Raw genomic sequence first — 11,153 nt, 5'->3', positions numbered from 1 at the left:
TTGCCATCCTTTGCTGTGTGCCATTCTTCCATATTATACTCAACAGATGGGTTTAAAGCTAAAATATCTGCATCTCTGTTTTCTTTATACAAGTGATTCTCAGACTTTTTGAACTGAGCTCCAGATCTAAACTGTTGCAGGTTTTTCGTGACCCACCTCTCAACTCATATTTTTAGAACCCATTTGCAAAGTACTCCATGCTACTTTCCCCTTCACCAACATAAAATGAAGGAATTTCACATCAGTTAACACTGAGTAAGTTTATATAATTTTTCCGTGTTTCAAACTGAGCAACACGCTGTATTTCTTGGCCATTTCACACATGCAGATGCAAATCTGCCACTGAAACTCCCAGAGCCTCTTCTCCCAGCTGACCCAGTTCCTCCTCTTCCTGCCTCCTGAGACCCACCTGTATGAAAATTGCAACCCACTTTTGGGTCCCAGTTCACAGTTTGAGACCCACAGCTTTATACCAAACTTAATACTGTTTCAGTTTGTGGGATTAGTAAATTTTAGTAGTAACTTTTAGATCTAGCATGTAATCACAATGTAATCACACTAGTATAGAAAAAGAGACATGAAATATATTCTTTGTACATGTTTTAAAGTAACTGTCCTCTGCCTTGGCCTTCCTCTCCCTGTTTGATAAGGCTAAAACTTGAGGCTGCTGGCTGGAAATGAGAACTTTTGGCCTCCTTTCTCCTCCTGTTGCCTAGGAAACATAGATAGACATTCCTTAGACACATCTGTAGAAACAGAGATAAGAAAGAGTGAGGGTCCCTCTCCTCCTGGAAGAGGATACGTGCTGCACAATTGATGGGTTATGGAGTCTGAAGGAAATGTGAAATGACCATATAAGGGGAAATTGATAAGAAGAAGGTGTGAACAGGGATAGAATTGCAGATGCTCTGTCGTGAGACTGAGTTTGAAAAATGGACAATAACCAATCCAAAGGTGTGAAAGAGGTCAGATGCTTTGCCTTAAGTGTGACTTTCATTTCTCCAATGTGATGTAATGTGCCTTTAAAATAGCATGTGATCCTTTGTTCTGGTGGTACACTCAGAGCTCATCTTGTAGCTGTGTGCCCTATTTGCAAATATACCTTGCTCTTTTTACAACAGTCCTTGTCTGTCTCATCTCTTCTGCTCAGCGAATTGGAGGAGCAAGTGGGGGGAAGAAGCACTCTTGTGCTACAAATTTCTGGCGAGCCAGCCAGGTGTCTCCAGCGTCATCCTAGCATCGACGGCGAAGTGAGGACCCAGCTGATGACCTGAGACTGCACAGACCTCCCCGATTAGGGGATTTCTCTGGACTTCCAGCGAGGCCCATAAAAACGGTGAGCTGGGGCACTATGAGAGTCCTCCAGAGACAGCCAATGGCTAAAGCACCCCCCTTAGGGTGAAACAAAACAGTGAGTGCCCTGGGCCTTGCTCAAAAGGAAAGGGGAAGTTATTAGAGCTCTTGGAAATTTGTGGAGCCTCTGGAAATCTGAGCGTTAGCCTCCTATTGGAGCTGCAGTGAGAGGTTTCAGTTATGGGAACTGGTGGAAGTAAGATACGTAGGGGAACACCCCTAGACTGTGTGGCTCATAATTGGGAATTGGTTGTGGGAGGACCTGAAGGGCTGGTGGATGAGCCATTGGTGCAGTTAATGTTTTTGTCTACACGGTAGTGGCCGGTTTATGATTTGTATAATGGAGAACGTTGGCCAGCATATGGGTCCTTTGATTTAGCCACTGTGCGGGATTTGTTTGCCTACTGTCAAGATGTTGGGAAATGGGATGAAGTTCCATCTGTCTTGATTACATGCTATGGAAAATCGTGATACGCTATTGGTGGGGTGTGGGAAGAAATTAGTGAAAGTTTTGAAGAAAGCAAATGTGGGAATGGTAACTAGGGAATTAACTTGGACTGAAGTGTGGGAAAGGGCCTGTAGATTTAAAGAGAAAAGGGAAATGCATGGGCTACCCCTCCCCCCAAGGACTGGATGGACATGATGGGCAGGGTGTCTCTAGTTGCTCCCGGTGTGCCACCCCCACCTCCTCCTCCACCCCCTCCTCCACCACAGCTGTACCCTCCTATAGAATTGCCAATGAATCCAACACAGCAACAGCCTCCATCCCCGCCACAAGCACAGACGCGGCCGCCATACCCAACCCCTGCCGTTGTTCTGCGACTCACTTCGAGTGGTCCATCAGCTCCGCCTCTTGAGGGGGAGGGTGGAGCAAGACAGAGACAGTCCATTATTCCCACTGCTTCTGTGGTTGCCTCTCACAATGCATAGGCGCCCATGAGCTCTCCCCCACCCCCATATCCTGCCACCACAGCCAGTAGACACCCTCCGGGGTGTGTCTCCCATGCCAAAACTCTGGGTGGAATCTTCCTGATGCTGGCACATTTAAAATTTGAACCTACTATGTGTAACCTAAAATGGTACAGTCCCTGCTACAACCTTATTGTCCTGCATGCATGAATCAGCCCTAATTCTCTTCCTCAATACATACAGTTGCCAGCCCCCCTCCCAGGGTGGGGGATTCTTCCTCCCACATGCCTCTCCTGCTTGCCTGGCCTGGCCAGTGGGGTGTGTATGTGAAGTGTCAGAAGGCTGGCTGAACCCCGCCCCCCCCCCCCCGAGGATGCAGCAAAATGGTGCACACATACTCCAGGGTTCTTCTGCTGATGTCACTTCCAGTTTAAAATGGAAGTGATGGGGGTTCCGCAAGGCTGAATCAGCCCAGGAGTGGCACCCCTCTGCCCAGCTAGCACCCCCCCTGCCCACTGTGTATAATGATAAGGGGAGGTGGCAACCCTATTCATACAACACTTGCACATTATTGTCCCTTCAGCTGCATCATAAATAGTGAGGTGCAATTATGAGTATTGAAATTTAGCAATCACTATATGGTCTCTTTCTATTATAATACTTCTGTATAAATCAGTTGTTAACAATTGGCTGGCTGTATTAGCATCTCATTCTCTACGAACTGTTGTTTATTCCCATTTTTATCTGACTCCTTTAGAGGGCTTGGACTCCAAATAGCTGGTGAGACTAGGCTTCTTGAGCTAGGTCCCAGCTATATCTCATACCTCAGTGTTTTCATTTAAATGCCCTGCTCCAAATATGGCTGTCCTGTTTAACAGCAAAGAGAAGTCCCCAGGGTGCAAACTGTTCAGTGCAAGAGTCAAGAGGTGCCCAGTTTCTAGTATTGCAGCAGATCTCTCTTGTACATCTCTTTAAATTGTAGCAGTGAGAATTAGAATGAACCCTTCTGGTTTTCAGCATGATAAATTAATGGCATATCAGTTGCAGACTGATTGTTGTGCCAATGTAACAGATAAGCTCATTAAACAGATACTATAAATGGTAGTAAGGCATCAGTGCAGATGCCCACATGACCATCAGGAGGAAGCCGTTTTACTGTGAAACATCAGAGATGTAATTCAGGAAGCAAGCCTGTTCAGTTCTACTCAGAAGTAAGTCTCATTTTATGCAACAAGCCATACTCCCAATAAAGTGTTCACAGAATCGCAGCCTTACTTCTCTACCTTTTTTTCTGGGTTCAAAATGGATAGCTAGTATTTAGATACAATGATAGGACTGTGTGTCTTCTATGGAAGACTTTGGCCTTTATCGCACAGGAGATTTTTGCAGCTTTTGGCCCCCATACCTCTTCAGATTTTCTTCCAAATTCTGGATGATTAACTCCCCTTCAGAGTTCAATGAGGCATTTCAAGACTTGTCTTCTGAGTTTTCTGCCTCAGTGTCTGGAATTCAGAAAAAAAAACCCCAAAGAGGTATGAAGCCAAAAGCTGCAAAACTCACCCATGCAAAAAAGGCCTTTGTCTGAGGTGCCAGAGGTGGTAGCACAGTCAAGTACAGAATGTATGAATGAGAACCAATTTAAATTATTACATTGGGGGTCCACAGAGAACTGATCAGGGGCATTGATGTTCCTCCACAATGAATATCCTTTTATGCAAAAGGATTCTAAACTAGGCTTTAGTTGTTTCAGAACTAGAACAAAACTATTTTATTTATTTATTTATTTATTTATTTATTTATTTATTTATTTTCAATTTATATTCTGCCCTCCCCACATTTCCAGTGGGCTCAGGGCAGATTACAGAACCATATAGTTAAAATATGTAAAATGATTATTATAAATTAGAAACCATAAAAACATACAAAATTACCACAAAATTTAAAATGCATATATACATAAAAACAGAAGCACAACTAATCAGCCTAAATCATCTCCAGAGACTCTTCATAGTAGAAAATGATTTGAATGGGGAGTATTTGTGGTGGGGAGGGCCCAAACCAACATTGGCCGGCCAGGGGGGCACCGCCCAGCACCGCTCATATGCCTGGCGGAACAGCTCCATCTTGCAGGCCTGGCAAAAGGATAGCAAGTCTTGCCGGGCCTTGGTCTCATCAGACAGAGCGTTCCACCAGGCTGGGGCCAGGACAGAAAAGGCCCTGGCCCTGGTCGATGTCAGGCGGGCCTCCTTGCGGCCAGGGACCTTTAGCAGGTTTCTCACTGGAACGAATAGTCCTCTGCGGTTCAATTGGGGAGAGGCGGTCCAGCAGATACTTAGGTCCCAGTCCGCATAGGGCTTTATAGGTTAATACCAAGACCTAGATATTAAGATTATCCCTAAATTCTCTGCCTATTGGTTTCTCAGCACTTTTCTTTTTGGTTTTGTAGTTTCTTAAAGCCCACAGCCTTCTCCATTCTCCCCCAACCAAAATCCCCATTCTAGAGTTTTGGCTCATTTCCCCACCACCAGCATTTATCCCTCTCAGATAGATCTGGTCAGCTAGAAACCAGTTTTTTTGTTGGTTACATATCCATTCCTGTCTTTTTGTTTAACATGGTTGAGATGCTAAGCACTCCCTTTACTCCTTACAACATTAAGCTTTAATACATCTGTTTGTCTACCCCCTTATTTTACATATACTATTATCTCTTCCAACTCGTTCCCCTTCATACCAGTATGGGCCACTCTTAGAAAATAGCTCTCTTCTTTTATTCACAACTTCCTCAATGCTATCAGGCAACCACACCCATTCCTGTAATCCCTTCTCTGTTCTGATTGAGCCAGTTCATTGTTCTAGGCTTCGCCTCAAAAAGTAGGGCTGCTCACCCCATATATACTTGAGAAATTATCTGTTAAATTGAGCTTGCACAGTAGAGTTGCCAGGTCCCCCCTCCCTCAGGGTGGGAGGCGGGATGCCTGGCACTTACCTTAGTAGGTGTTTCCGCGTGGGCTGCACTATGTCACTTCTGGAAAGTGATGTCATTGCACATGGCCTCATGCTGCCCCTGGGAGTGCTCCTGCGCTCTGCAGTGTGCTGATTAGGACCTCAAATGGGCCAAATCAGCCCAATTTGGGGCCTAAATTGGCCTGCTGTGAAGTGCAGGAGCTCTCCAGGGCCCTCTCAGCAGTGCTCCTGTGCTTCACAGTGGGCCTAATTGGGCTTGTTTGGGGTCAAAATCAGCCTGCTGTGAAGTGCAGGAGCACTGCCAGAGCAGCGTGATGGGCCCTGGAGTGCTCCTGCACTTTGCAGCTGGCCAATTTCAGCCCCAAATGGGCCCGATTTGGCCCACTGCAGAGTGCAGGAGAGCTGCTGGGAGGGCCCTGGAGAGCTACTGTGCTTCACAGCGAGCCAATTTAGGCCCCAAACTGGTCCGATTTGATCTGTTTGGGGCCCAAATTCACCCACTGCGGTACACCGGTGCATGCCATGCCACCCGGGAGCACGCCCCAGGTGGCACATTCCCCTTCTGCCAGCCAGGTAAACAGGGATGGGGATGGACCAGGGGAGCAGAGGATCCTCTGCCCCCAGTGGAGGACTGGTAACCCTATTGCACAAAGTCATGTGTCACTGGGTTGGTCCCAATAAAGGTTTCTGTTAAAGCAACAGATAAGTATTGTTAAATCTGTTGAAGATTACCAGTCCAAGTCCTAATAGTTTTTCATGGAAACAGAATTTACTTGTTATTACATACATTCCAGATGTGTGCTCATGAGGAATCACAGCAAGGGAGGAAAAAATTTAAAACCTCAGTCACCTCACCTGCAAAATCTCTCCTCCTGATTTTAAGTGAATGTAGTTATTTTAAGCATCCTTTCCATGGCGCAGAACATTTAGGCCTATCTTGTCTTTTTAAAACCCTTTTGTATGGAAGTTGCTAACCTGAGACTGAGTCTTTAGAGAAAATGGCTGAACTTAGGTTCAGGTTTTAAGCGTTGTAAGATTTGTGACCTAGCACAGGGATGTGTTTACCAGAGCTGATTTGGAATACCTGCAGAACAGTCTCTAAGTTCCCTAGAGATTCCACCTTGAAGAGATTGTTCTCAAGAGGGCTCTGTACTTAACTCCCTAGTTTGCACACAGCTGTAATGCCTATTAATGGCTTAGCCCTGATTGGTTCCTGAGTTGGTGGGTGATTCACTGAGGCTTGAAAAAGCTGGCTTCTCAGTTCATTCAGAGGTCATGATGATGCAAGTGTGCAGGAGAGAAGCTAAAAGCTGCATGTTATCTTGTTAACCTTAGCACATTCTTATGTTGAATTGACCAAGAACAAGAAAGATGGCTCACTTTGTGATGGAAGGGTGAGATTTGCAACAATGGAAACTACTTAGAGATGTTTAAGTAGCTAGCTCTTACAATTTAGATCAGCAGTTTTCAATATTTAGCAACAGTAAGTAGCCTGAGTAAGAGTGCTTCATGCTTTTTGGAGATACTCCTTAATTAACAAACTTACCTTTTTAGTAAGCTGACCCTGGAATACATGTCTTGTGCATGGGTACACCCCAGAAATAAACCTGATTGGAAAGCCTGGCCTTTGGGAAAGGTTTTGTCTCATAAATAACTGGAACTGCCTCCTGCCTGCCTAGTTGCTGGAGTGATTGTAGTCAGAGCTCAGAACTGAGAGGAAAGGTTGCAGGTTCCTGCACCTTCTTCTTTCCTTTGGGTTAATTTCCTAGTGTATATATACTTCTGTGTACCAGAGAAGTTCCTTGAGCCTGTAGACACACCTTGCTTGTCTACATTTGGCAAAGGTAATACATGTTATAAGGTGTACATGTGTTTCAAGCTACTGTCTTTTTAAGAAATAACCATGTAGCACTGCGGAGAAAAGGAGGGAAGATGCAGACTCTGTTAAGACGTATTAGATCTGAAGATGTTGTAGTCTTTGTCTGATATGCTTTCAAGAAATAAACATTTATCTTTGCTACGTCACCCTGATTGGAGTGTAACACTTCTGTCATCATAACAGGAGCCAACCACACTACTATTAGAAATAGTGACAGATTGAGGTCACTCATGAGAAAGGAACAACAACAAAAATAATAACAGTGAGTTTATATACTACTCCTTTAGACAAATTAGTGCCCCACTCAGAGTCAAGCTTAAGAAAGGAAGCATGCTTTCAGTATAGTTACACATACTGAGGCTTAGTAGGAAATGGGGACTGAAGGGATGTTATTAGAATGTAAATTTGACTCAGTCAGGCTGGGATTGAATAGAGACTATGAATGGTTATCTCATTATCAAAAGTGACTTCCTTAACAGAAGCAAACTGATCTCCATAACAGAAGCTACTCTTTGCATCTACTTCTCCCTCCTCTCTCCACCTATATATCTGACCAGTTTCTTCTTGCCCTCCATGCATCTGACAAAGAGAACTGTGATTCTCGAAAGCTTATGCTACAATAAAGTTGGTTAGTCTTAAAGGTGCTACTGGACTCTCTTTGATTTTGCTGAAAGGGTAGGTTTTGAACAAGGATTTGAAGGCCAAGGCAGCACCAAAAGGTGTTCTAGAAGGCTATTCCAAGCAGCAAAGGAGAAAAGGCTGAATCCTTTCAGGGAACAGGATATATTTGGGACTGCTCCAAGTGGCATAATTCTGTTTAGGTTGTTTAGCTACCATTTACAGGGCATTTGAAAGCCAATTCAGTATGTTAGTAGCAAGTTCCAAGCCTTTGAAGTCTAATTCATATCTTTGCTTCACAACATTAACCAAAGTGCTGACCTCATCAAGATGACTGAGTGCCCTTACAAGACAGATGGTAATTTGTTGACACTTTAAATGGACTCTATTACAAAGGCACTTTTAGAAAGCATCTAAAGAAAGAAAGACATGTACTGATATAATAATGTGAAGAAATTGCTGACAGATTTGTTTGCAACTCAGGAAAGAAACGTGCTGACAGTGTATTTTTGCAAGAGCATTGTAACTTCAAACTATTTTTATTCCTTTAAATAATAAGACAAAAATAGTAGTGAGGTTTTTTTAAAAAATTATCATCTGTTTCCACTAATGAAACCATGCTCAGAAGAATAGGTTGTATGCACAGAAAAATGAAAATGAACTGATTGTCTCATCGCTCTCAACTAAGACCCAGCGTACTTAACTTTGTTTGCATTTCTACATGAGGTCACCTAAAATACAAAATGAAGTGACATGAGACGTGAAATCCTATTGAATTTTGGGTTTGTTACTATTGTGTATGAAGGACTCTGAAAACTGGCAGACAAAAGCCCTTGAGATTAATCCACTAGGAATGTTTTTTTCCTCAAGCCCTATTGAGCTGGATAAGACTTGTACAAGAATCCAAATGTGCCCATTTAAGGGAATGTATCGCTTTGTAGCCCTTTACATTTCATTAATATACACTTCTTAAATGATTGTGATTAACATGCTGTTCACAAGCCTTGCAGTGAAGGCTCATTCTTGCTTAGACAGCCTGCCTTCCCAGCCTAAAGCAACTATATATCAGTAACAACGGTTCACCCAACTGCAATAGGAAGCCAGGTATGAGCTCCTGTTATAAACGACCTCTCTATCACTGGCCATTACCACTCAGGTTATTCACCCTGAGTTTGATGCTGCTAGAAAGTGTGTGTGGGGGGGGGGGATTCTGCTCCCCTACATCATTGTAGTACATTCATGCACCTCCAGGGTTTCCCCAGCTTTTCTCTGACCTCCCTCAAACCTGTTTTGCTGCAAAGTTTTGGAAAAGATCATAGCAAAGCCTGGATGGCAGCTTTGTGTGTGGGAAAGTCCTGATTTTTCTGCTTCTGTCCACATTTTCCCTGTTCCAGTAGGGGGTCTCTGTTGTTCATAAGCTATAGTGTATCATGGTAACTATTTGTGTATCAGGTTCTTTGAATCCCCCCAGCTTTCATTTAAAAACGTATCTCTAGCCCCTTTCACTGGGGAGATATAGGAGGGAAACACATATCTTTAAAAGGGGGGGGGGGTAGATACTAACTTTAAAAAAAAATAAAACCAGGGGATGCAGAGAAGCTGATACATAAATACAATACATTATTTAATTGCTTTTTTTAAAAAAAACCTGGAAAAGCCTTGATGGCATGTGTGACGAACTCAGCTTTACACGCTGAGATTCCTAGTCAGAGGGTTATGATTGACAGGTTTCCTCCCCCCTGGTGGCTGGCCTGGAATGGCAGTTGGGGATGGAATGTTGGGGGAAGCTGTCAGTTGGGAGTGAGAGAAAAACCCGCTGAATGGGAAGAGAGTCGGAGCCTGGCTTTTGACCAGTGAGGGTAGCCAGAAAATCCTCTGTGATTTGTGAAGCACTTTTAGTCCTAGGACTGAAGTGGGGAAAACCAGCAGAAACCCCCTATGTAGACTCAATAGATCTGGGAAGTATAGAGGGCCAAGGAAGGAGGAAGAAAGGTGTCTCCCCTTCATTTCCAGGAACAGGATTAAAGTTCACAGCTATAACACCTGCCCAGGATCTGGGAAGGGTCTGTCTCTGTGGAGCGCCCTTAAGTCTAGAGAGGAGGGAAAGTCTTGCTGTGCTTTTACGTGACAAGTGTAACATCTGTGAAGCAGTGTGAACCTCTAAAAGCAGCCAGTAACCAAATGTTTTGTGCCTCATACCAGTGAAGTTGTTGTACATAAACCTTTCTGTCATTACGTTTAAACACCTGCCTACCCGCCTTTTAAGTTCAACTTCTGTTAATAAACCTTTAGTTATATTCTTGGAATCTCCCCAAGCCTCGTTTGCCAGTTTCTGATAAAGGGAAACGCAAACCCCTGATCTGTCCCCTATAAAGACTTGGCTGGGTAACTGATTGTAATATTCATAAGGGTGGGACAAAGAAGAACGTTGAAGCTCAATATCAACCACGTTACCAGAGGCTTCCCAGCCCAGTATACAGCTTCATAAGCTTACAGAGGAGGAGGTTTTACCTTAGGGTAGGGGAAGGTCAGTCCAAGCCTGAGCTGCACATGGGTTTGTGGCAGCATGGCATTGGAGATTGCTGCTGCTGCTGGGGCGGGGCGGGGGGGGGCTGGGAAAATATAGAGAAACCCACCATGGAAAAGTCGGGCTGCAAGCTGTGCTGTATCGGCAGATGCAGCAGAAATGGGGAACCTGCACAAGCCTGTCCATGTGTGGAAAACCTCCCTGTGTCTCTTCAAATGACTCTGTCACAGTGTTACCCTAAATGGGGGAGGGTCTCCTTGTCAGTTGGGGAAATTAGTATTCAAGGAGATGCAGCGAGAGGAAGTAAACAGGATATCTCTACTAACGTATACCAGGATGGGTCCCTTAGAGAACTCTCTGAAAGAACCAGGCAGGTGTTCAACAGGAATGTTTTTTATTAAAGGGGCAGTAAAAGAACATTTGCACAGAATACACACAACACAGAGAGAGAACTAACTGGAGAACAGGGAGGAAGAGGAGGAGAGAAAGATTGAGAGTTGGGCGATATTTCCAGTCTAGGAGATAGAGGACTTCCGTAGACTAGCAGCTTGAGAGACCAGCACTTCGCAGTATGAAGAAGAAGGCTCAGACATGCATCTGAGGGTGTGCATAGGATTTCAGGACACACACAAGGCATAGGGCAGGGGGCAGCCCAATTATAGTGTAAAACATACCCGGGGGTAGAATTATGTCTTCTGTCCCTGAAACAATAGATCGATGGTTCGTCCAGAGGTATAACAATAAATTGGGAAAGATTTGATTAATCACATCTGGGAGAAACTATACATGAAAAGGGGTGCTTGTTGACCTGTGATGGCTGGATAGAAGAGGCTATCAGATCCCTGAATAGCCTGGATTAGGAAGGAGGGGTGAAGAAGGTATGGAAGGGTATTAATGAGATGA

This window comes from Eublepharis macularius, chromosome 8, assembly GCF_028583425.1.
Source record: "Eublepharis macularius isolate TG4126 chromosome 8, MPM_Emac_v1.0, whole genome shotgun sequence".
Taxonomy (NCBI): domain Eukaryota; kingdom Metazoa; phylum Chordata; class Lepidosauria; order Squamata; family Eublepharidae; genus Eublepharis; species Eublepharis macularius.
This window is presented reverse-complemented; position numbering follows the sequence as displayed.